This window comes from Macrobrachium nipponense, chromosome 6 (assembly GCF_015104395.2).
Source record: "Macrobrachium nipponense isolate FS-2020 chromosome 6, ASM1510439v2, whole genome shotgun sequence".
Lineage (NCBI taxonomy): Eukaryota > Metazoa > Arthropoda > Malacostraca > Decapoda > Palaemonidae > Macrobrachium > Macrobrachium nipponense.
The window spans coordinates 4019477-4030418 of NC_061108.1; positions in this window are offsets into that span (position 1 = coordinate 4019477).

Here is a 10942-nt window from a genome sequence, read left to right on the forward strand (position 1 = left end):
AATCTTGGTGAAGGTGTTGTCTCGGGCTGCTGCCTGGGGCCTGGCCACGGCGGCGCCCACCAACAATGCGATCACGGCCTGTTGTGGGCGGAAGGAAAGGGACAGTTGAATATAGGTATATTATAAGTCTATTGTGGACAAGAAAGTAGTGCTGGGAATAAGATACGAACACTCTAGACCTTAAATTAAATGGCTTCAGTTATATATATATATATATATATATATATATATATATATATATATATATATATATATATATATATATATATATATATATATATATATATATATATATAAGATCTTTGCTGTATATGATATTCGTTTTAGTGAACGTCCTGGTTTTGCTAATTTAGGACAATGTGACATTAACTGAATTTGCTCTCGTGCCTTACTTTAGATATACTAAAAAATAATTTAATTCGTAAATACAAGAACATTTCTCGAAAAAAGTTTGTTTTTAGTAATATTTTAATATGGAACATTACGTTATTCATCTTAAATTCAAGCTAACTGTGTTGGTTTTATCACTGTTTACAAAAAGAAAAAAATTAGCACTGAAATATCACAAGAACCTGGAAAGGACAGTAAAGATTCGTATATAACCGAAGGATAACTTACAAGCTGTCTCATTCTTGTGGTTCGTGTAGCTCTTTCAGAACTTGTGGCTCTACTGATGCGAAGCATTGCTGCGTCCCTTTATATACCACGTGATATCCAGCCCCTCCCCCCCAACCCCAAATCCTTCTCATGTGACGTCATCATCAACGAGTTCCCGCCAAGGATACCTGATGCTGATGGGGCGGGATGACTTGTTCCGGTTTTTGGAGGAACGTGTAAAAATTCATTTCGGGGTCCATAGATGGTCCTGCTGGGTCGGACGTGATTGATCTCGGGACGCCGCCCATAGTAGTTTGAGCATCTGAAGTCTCTAGCCTTTCAAAAGTAGGCCTATAGTTTGGCAATCTTCAAATATAGGCCTTAGTTGCTCGGTACCTGTGGAGTGCTTAGCAAGGCTTGGTTAAACAGGATTCGAATGTTAGACGAATCCTAACGGCAAATAGTTTTTATGGCGTTACTGTGTCCCGACTGTGTGGCTCGGCGGACGTATTCCTGTCCCTTTACACTGTAATACCAAGTCCTTGATATCTGTGGCTTTCTGAAGCCGTTTTCTAAAACACTTGAGGGAAGCTGCAGAAGCAGTCTCCACCTGGAGTTGGTGCTTTGCCATTAGAAGTTTATGATTATCTGAAGATGGATGGATGCCCTTTGCGTCCTGTCATTAGGAGAGAGACTGTACCGGACTGTAACTAAGCGGTGTTCCCAAAGTCGAAGGTTAGACGCGTATTGGAAAGGTTGGATCATAGGAAGGAAATAACCTTGGTTTATATCGAAGTCGAGTTTTTCTTTTATTTAAGTTTTTCCGATGAATATATTAAATTTAAAAGATGTTCGATGCTTGACGAGTTACCAAGGGCCATGGAAACAATCAGATGACGGAGTTTCGTGTTAATTTTTACATAAAACATTGCTTATGTAAGGAAGACTTACTTGGGTCATCCTTAGTGGGGTAGAGTGCCGTTAGCGCTAACTCGGTACTCTGTAGGCGTTACTAAAGGTTCTTCTATGCAGCGTCCCTTCGGCCCATAGCTGCAACCCCTTTCATTCCCTTTTACTGTACCTCCATTTACATTCTCTTTCTTCCATCTTACCTCCCACCCACTCTTAACAATTGAGGTTTTCCTCCAGTCACCTTTTAGAAGAACCTCTTTAGTCTCAATTCCCGTTCCAGAGCTGAATGACCTCATAGGTGTCAGCGGTTGGCCTTTGGCATGAATTCTGTATTCTGTTTACCGAAGACCGTTTGATTAAGCTGCTGATTAGCGTTTTTAATCTGTAATTTATTTTAAAAGTTTATTGGAAAACTACTTGATAAGTTTTGAGACTAGCGATCGTCAAGGAGTCCAGTTCTAGCGGAAGTGAAAATAGAGGTTAAAGCATATTGTCTCTCTCTCTCTCTCTCTCTCTCTCTCTCTCTCTCTCTCTCTCTCAGGCGCAGTCAGGGATGGAAGAACTGGCGACCTTTGAATACCGTTTGCATATGACACTTCTCTCTCTCTCTCTCTCTCTCTCTCTCTCTCTCTCTCTCTCTCTCTCTCTCTGATGACTATACTACCAGGTATAGAAGCGTAATTCATTGTACTTTGTAATTATTAATTATTTGTTGACTACCATTTACATATTGCACATTCTCTCTCTCTCTCTCTCTCTCTCTTGATGACAAATCAACAAGGTTTTAGAAACATTTCATTGTACTTTCTAATTATTATTTATTAACCTGTAAGTAAATTAAGATTGTTTATGTTTGCTATTTTCAATCTAGTTTATCCTACTTAAATAAAAAGTTATTCATATAAGTAAACAAGTATACAGCGTATAATGATGTATTAAACTCTCAGCCGCGGGCCGGTGGTGGCTTAGATTGTCGGCACCTATGGCGGAGATAGACGCACGAACATGGCTATCTTCAACTTTAAATAGAATAAAATCCACTGAGGCTAGAGGGCTGCAATTTGGTATGGTTGATGATTGGAGGGTGGATGATCAACGTACCGATTTGCAGCCCTCTATTCTCGGTGGTTCTTAAGATCTGAGGGCGGACAGAGAATGCGCGGACGGACGGAGAAATAGCCGTCTCAGCAGCAGTTTTCTGTAAACCTACAATATGACTTTAGTATAACAAAATGTCAAGTTCACACTTTGAGGTTTTTAGGGGGCTGGATGGTGGAGGTTGGTAGGTACGACTCAATTGTTCAGACGCCAGTGTAAATGAACTTTTGTGTATTCGTTCCCACAGCCTCGACTTTTTACCCACGATTTTTTTTTTTTTTTTTAGTGGTTGTTGTTTTAGCTCAGTGCTTGCTTGCAGTCTTGGACTTGCAACGTGTACAGTTGAATGTTATAATACCTCTGTACCAAGTTGGTTTTTGTCCAGTTAGCTATATTCGTTCATTGCCTTAACCTTTAAACGCAGCAAAGGTTATAGAACCTGGTGGTAAGAGATCTTTCTTCTATAAATATACGATGACAGAATCAGAATTTTCGATCTTTAGAATTGGTCTTTGTAAAGGAAAATAAATGAAAATTTTTTTCGAGAATATATAGATACAGACAGGACGGGAGGCATAATCCTCGTAGGAGGTAGTGCCTACAGTGCACCTCACGTGTTGTTCTGTAGACAATAAGGTTCTTTGCAGCGTCTTTTCGGTCCTTAGCTGCAACCTCTTTAATTCCTTTCGCTGAATGACCTCATAGATGCCAGCGCTTGGCCTTTGCCCTAAATTTGTACCAATACTGGTTTTTAGTTTTGTGTAAAAGTAAACTATTTTGATGGCTTTGTCTGTCAGTCCGCACTTTTTCTGTCCGCCCTCAGATCTTAAAAGCTACTGAGGCTAGAGCGCTGCAAATTGTTATGTTGATCATCCACCCTCCAATCATCAAACGTACCAAATTGCAGCCGTCTTACCCCAGTAGTTTTTATTTTATTCAAGGTTAAAGTTAGCTATAATCGTGCATCTGGCAAAAATGTAGGACTGGCCACCACAGGGCCGTGGCTGACAGCTTCATGGGCCACGGTTCATACAGGATTATACATTACTAAAACTCTATTACGCCGAAGAAACTCGGGCGCATTTTTCACTTGTTTTCTTTCGAAACACGAAAATTTAGCGAAAAAAAAAATCACCTTCTTGTCCATCTACGGGCTGCTCTGTGAGCAAGAGCCCGTGCTGGCACAAAGCCAGCTTAATAAAATTACGGCATTCCTGTCCAGCTGTTTCCATGCTCCAGTGTCTTACGAGATGGAGTGACCGGCTCCAGACCAGTTTTCTGGACGGTCTCATGTTTAAGAAACCAGTTTTTTTTTTATTTTTTTGACGCTAAAGATAGCAAGGTGTTAGCCTGTTGCTATATTCGATCTCTGAGGTCTTATACAATAGGTCAAATATCATGTTTTATACAATAGGTATATATCAGGTCTTATACATTTAGGTAAAATATCACTGAAACCCCTTGAATTCTATGTGAAGTTTATTGGCTGATCTCTGATGATGGTTGGTTAATTACGAGGTCGCACTGAAGTGCTTTGATTGGTTCAAGGATATAACCCCGTATTCAGGGGCCCCTAGCTGCAACCCCTTTCATTCCTTTTACTGTACCTCCTTTCATATTCTCTTTCTTCCATCTGACTTTCCTTCACCCTCTCTAACAGGCGTTTCATAGTGCAACTGCTTTGAGGTTTTCCTTTTTTTTTTTTTTTTTACACTTTTCAAACCTTTTTTGCTGTCAAATTTCCCTTTCAGCGCTGAGTGACCTTATAGGCGCCAGCGCTTGGCCTTTGGCCCAAATTTTACATTTGAGTTCCAGTTTCTGCATCACAAATACCGTATATTTGTAATTTTATTTCTATTTTTTTTTACGATAGCTCATCTTCTGCTATTGGATAGTTTAGCATCTATATATACATATGTATATATATATGTATATATATATATATATATATATATATATATATATATATATATACGTATGTATGTATATATATATGTATATGTATACATATGATTATAATCACTTAAGCATGTGATTCGTACAGCACATATATCCAAAGATGAAAAATATAAGAAGCTGGGTACTTCTAATACTATGCATCAGTCCTTCGTCAATGGCCTGGAAATAAAAGTCGAAACCGGTCATGACCTATAAACCCTGTCTCTTATTTTTTACCTGTGGATATGCGTGATTTGATTTATTAGGTGTGGTGGTGATGGTGTGTGTTCGTTTAACACCCCAGTTCTTCATTTTTCACCTTTGTGGTCCATGGGGGTGATGTGTAAATGAAATATATATATGTATATATATACACCCCGTCTTTTATTTTGCACCTGTGGATATGTGTGATGTAAATATAGCATATGTATATACACACACACACACACACACACACACACACACACACATATATATATATATATATATATATATATATATATATATATATATATATATATATATACTATATATGTGTGTGTGTGTGTGTGTGTGTGTGTATGCATGCATATATTTAGAGAGAGAGAGAATACACTTACAATTTCATTTGAAAAAAGATCTTGTGTCTCACCATGACTGAGAACTTGAAGATTCTTGACATTAATGTTTTTTTATTTTTGTAAGAATAGATTTTCGTAACCTTTGATAAATACTGACAGAATTCTCTGGCGCATATATATTCATTACATTCAAGTTTTATGTAAATGTCATTTCCTCTTTCTCTGCCAGGTTTCCTGAAGGCTGCTCCACCTGTCCCTGGGTATATAGCCGAGATGTTATTTTTATGGTAAGTAAGGAAGTTACTGGTTTTAATGCATTTTTTCATGTCTGTGGTTTGAGTACAATAACGTGGTCAATATTACAAAAGATCAATGATAATAGTCCAATTTATCTTTTAAAAATTGTTGTCGTCGAATTTATTTATCGCTTTTATTTATTTTTTTTTTCTCTCCGTATTGATAATGTTCCTGGATTAAATTTCAACATAGTTCCTCGTTAGACGAGTTGTTTTCTCGCTCGGCTACCAATCCGGTGGTCCGGAGTTCGATTCTCTGCTCGGCCAACGTCGAATCAGAGGAATTTATTTCTGGTGATAGAAATTTCTATCACCACAATAAGCCCACAATAAGCTGTAGGTCCCGTTGCTAGGTGACCAGTTGGTTCCTAGACGCGTGAAAATATCTACTAATAACTTCGGGCCAGCCCGCTAGGAGAGCTGTTAATCAACTCAGTGGTCTGGTTTAAACTAAGATATACTTTTACATTTCAACATTGCTAACGTCAGTTTGTTTTTATTCGTTTTTATATGTGCTATTTGCGTGTGCTGTGAATGTTAAGTTCTTTATACGTCTTTTTAGAATGCTTCATTATGTAGGTTTCTTGTTGTATCAGTCTCTCTGAGACTGGGGTTTGTTCGAATAAGAAAAACTAAAGTTCGTGTTTAATATCAACAGCAAATTACATAAACTGTTTTATGTAGTGTTCCTTCGACCCCTAGCTGCAACCCCTCGCGGGGGTTGGTTAGGGACATCAGTGCACCTACACGAGGATGCGCTGTATGCAGTACTGAAGGTTCTGTACAACGTTCCATCGGGCCCCAGCAGTACCCACTTTTTTTTTTTTCTCTTTATACTCGACCCGAATACCTATACGTTCTTATATCTTGCTGTCCAACCTCTTCAACTTTATAAGTGGCGACAAGTGCAGTGACTGAAGGATTTAGACCCTGAATTTGTGTCTTTGCTTTTTTTCGTTTTTATGGTTAGTTATAGTAATTATTTGTATAATTTTCATATATCTAACCTATTTTGCGTTTGTTTCTTCGTATTATCATCTTTGCCAAGTTACTCTTTTTTTTCTGAAAAGTTTCTCTTACTTCTTCTGTTTCTGTTTTTGTTTTCTGTGAAGTTGTTAATTAATTTAACCACTAAATATATCTACCAAGACATTCTCGTATCTTATCATTAATTTCACAACTAAATATATCTACTACGTCATTTTCGTATCGTATTGATTTAATTTAACCACTAAATTTATCTACCAAGTATCTCGTATCTTATTAATTTAATTGAACCACTAAATTTATCTACTAAGTCATTTTCGTATCTTATTAATTTAATTTAACCACTAAATTTATCTACCAAGTCGTTCTCGTATCTTATTAATTTAATTTAACCACTAAATTTATCTACTAAGTCATTCTCGTATCTTATTCATTAATTTCACCACTAAATATATCTACTGAGTCATTTTCGTATCTTATTCATTAATTTAACCACTAAATTTATATACTAAGTCATTTTCGTATCTTATTCATTAATTTAACCACTAAATTTATCTACTAAGTCATTTTCGTATCTTATTAATTTAATTTAACCACTAAATTTATCTACTAAGTCATTCTCGTATCTTATTAATTTAATTTAACCACCAAATTTATCTACTAAGTCATTCTCGTATCTTATTAATTTAATTTAACCACTAAATTTATCTACTAAGTCATTCTCGTATCTTATTAATTAATTTAACCACTAAATTTATCTACTAAGTCATTCTCGTATCTTATTCATTTATTTAACCACTAGATTTATCTACTAAGTCATTTTCGTATCTTATTAATTAATTTAACCACTAAATTTATATACTAAGTCATTCTCGTATCTTATTCATTTATTTAACCACTAGATTTATCTACTAAGTCATTCTCGTATCTTATTAATTAATTTAACCACTAAATTTATCTTCTAAGTAATTTTCTTATAATTTAATTTAACAAAATTTATATATAAGTCATTCTCCGAATTCTTTTTAATTTATTTAAACCACTAGATTTTTATCTACTAAGTCATTTCTCCTATTTATTAATTAATTTAACCATTAAATTTATTTCTTAAAGAATTTTTTAATCGTATTAATTAATTTAACCACTAAATTTGTCTACTAAGTCATTCTCGTATCTTATTAATTTAATTTAACCACTAAATTTATATACTAAGTCATTCTCGTATCTTATTCATTAATTTAATCATTAGATTTATCTTCTGTCATTTCGTTTTTATCATCTTTGCCCCTGTTACACTTATTATTTTTATTTTTTCATTTTGATAACTTATCTGCTATCATACTACATAAGTTCCTCATCTATAGTTTGTCGATGTTGCTTCCAACGAGAACTCGCTACGAAAGGCCAGGAACGATTGAAAGTGGCCATTATCATCTTGCCCAAAGGCTGGGTCAGTCTCTCCAGTTTTTTCGAGGTCAGGTCCCGTAGGGGTAGTGCCGTCAGTTAACTCACGCGGGGCACTGTAGTCATTATTTATTTTATTATTATTATTATTATTATTATTATTATTATTATTATTATTATTATTATTATTATGGACCTACCAAATTGGCTACTGACTTGAAATTCTTTAAGCTTCCAAAGAATATTATTGTGTTGAATAGGAATTAACAGATGAAAGGAAATAAAAAATAAACAAATAAATGAATAAATAGATAAAGATGTGTTAAAATGCACGGAGAATTGTATTAGGCTCAGGTAGACTGTTCCTAGCTGCAACCCCTTTCATTCCTTTTACTGTAGCTCCGTTCATATTCTGTCTCTTCCATCTTACTTTCCCATCCTGCAAGGGTTACCTGTCACGCCATTTAAAGCCATTTTCACTCTCATATTCTGTCTCTCCCATCTTACTTCCCATCCTGCAAGGGTTACCTGTCACGCCATTTAAAGCCATTTTCACTCTCAATTTCAACTTCTGCCCTGAATGACCTCATAGGTGCCAGCGCTTGGCCATAGGCCTAGTTCTCATATTCCATTCCATTCATGGAATCATTCCCGGCGTGCCATGCTAAATAAAAAATTGGAATGCATGTGATCAAGAGGAATATAATTGTTTGGGAAGGAATCTTAAATGTAATATTGGTGTGTTAATTCGTTTTACGTACAGATGGCCATTTTTAAGCATATATATATATATATATATATATATATATATATATATATATATACATATACTTATATATATATATATATATATATATATTAATATATATAGATATATATATATATATTGATTGAATATAGTATATTAGGATATGTATATTAGATTCTATAAATAGTGAGAAGGAACGGAGCGAGGAGAGCGAGAGAAAGGTTATACCCAAGCTTTTCAGGAGAGGACTATGTAAGTAGATTCAACGCACGAAAAACAACTGAAAACTTGTGTGTGTGTGTGTGTGTGTGAGAGAGAGAGAGAGAGAGAGAGAGAGAGAGAGAGAGAGAGAGGTTGTCACAGCTTTCAGGAGACTATGTAAGCGATTCAACGCACGAAAAACAACTGAAAACTTGTGTGAGAGAGAGAGAGAGAGAGAGAGAGAGAGAGAGAGAGAGAGAGAGAGAGAGAGAGAGAGAGAATGTTGTAACAGCTTTCAGGTACACATTCAAAGCATGAAAAACCACTAAAAACTTGATAGAGAGAGAGAGAGAGAGAGAGAGAGAGAGAGAGAGAGAGAGAGAGACTGTACTCTTTGTACATTATACTGATTCAAGGGAGACGTGAAACTCTTGCACGTTGAAAGGACACCAGCAGTTCAAACGCTTTCAGTACGAACGCTATACTTGCCAGTTTTATGTACTGGAACGAAACCTGACTAGTTCAGTGTTAACAGTTTGTCAGTTTATGCTCTAATTAGCACCTCTACTATCGCTGAGGTAGTTTAACATCAATTTTTTTTTTCTAGATTGCTGACCATGACCCTTGGTTACCCGGAGGAATATATCGGCGCTTACTTTGGCTTGGTATCTACGCGTCACCTATTCCGATTTGCTATAGTACTAACCACAGCTGAAGCTCTATGCGACGCCGTGTTTAGTACTATAGGTCCTTCGGGGATCAAATATATATACGCATATTTCTATATTGTATGGGTGACAGATTACAGTAATAAACGATATCTTTGATACCCGAGATATTATAGTACTATACACGGCGTCCCATTGAGCTTCGCCATGTTTCGTACCAGGTTAGTACTATATAACACGCCAAAGTATCGGTGATCAAAGTATCATACACACCTATTTCTATATTGTTTGGGTGACAAATTTTATTAATAAACGACAGCTTTCATCCTCGAGGGGCTATAGTACTTATCACGGCGTCCCATTAAGCTTCCGCCATGTTTAGTACTATATAGCACTTCGGAGGCGGCGCGTAGGTAACACGCCATAGTAATACGGAATTATCCACATTTTCTTTCAATTAGGTCTAAATCTAAAGCCATTTCACTCCCAATTTCCCTTTCGGCGCTGAATGACCTTAATTCTACATTCCATTCCCACCTTCGTGCCCGGATAGTTTACAAGTGACTTTAGGCCTATAAGAAGACGACTATCACACTGCCTGTAGTATTGAAGCATCCCTAGGAAATGAGGTTAATCAAATAAACAGCCTACAAAAAACCCAGCCGACTCCTTCCAGAACAGAATATAAAAAAAACTAATTGTGGCGCTGTTGTGTGTACCCATAAAGGGGGGAAAAAAGTGTAGAAAGTGCCCGCCTTAGACCAGTTTTTGTGCCCTCCTATAACCTTAGTAACAAGTAAGAAGTTTAGCAGGTGGGCTTAGACTATAGGACTGACGAAAAGAGTGCTAAAGCTCTCTCTCTCTCTCTCTCTCTCTCTCTCTCTCTCTCTCTCTCTCTCTCTCTCTTTGATTCAAGCTTGCAATCAGTTTTGTACAAGAGGTAAATCGCCTTCGCTCAGTAAAGACACTTAAGTATATCCACGATAATTTGGTGATATTTTCCTGAAAACTAATTCTGTTCATTTTCTTTAGTGTTATAAGTTTAACGTTTCTCTCATAATATCTGATGTCTTGATGGTAGATCTGTCTAGAAAAAATTAAGTGATTTCCTGATTTTCTGCACGTCAGTGTCCTGTCCCCGTAAGGGAATAGTACGAGTGCTTTCAATAAACCTCACGTGGTGCACTTTAGGCATTACTACTGAGGTTCTGTGCATCGTCCCTCGGCCCTAGGTTGAAACCTCTTTCATTCCTATTACTGTACCTCCGTTCATATTCAGTTTCTTGCATCTTCCTCTCCTAATAATTGTTTCATAGTGCAACTGCTTTGAAATTCTCCTCCTGTTACACCTTTCAAACCTTCTAACTGCCAGTTTCGGTTTCAGGCTCAATAGCCTCATAGGTGTCAGCGCTTGGTTGGTCTGTAGCTTAAGTTCTCTCTCTCTCTCTTTCTCTCTCTCTCTCTCTCTCTCTCTCTCTCTCAGTTGTACAGTAAGTTCCAAAACTGAAGCGACAATTTTCAGAGGATTTCGTT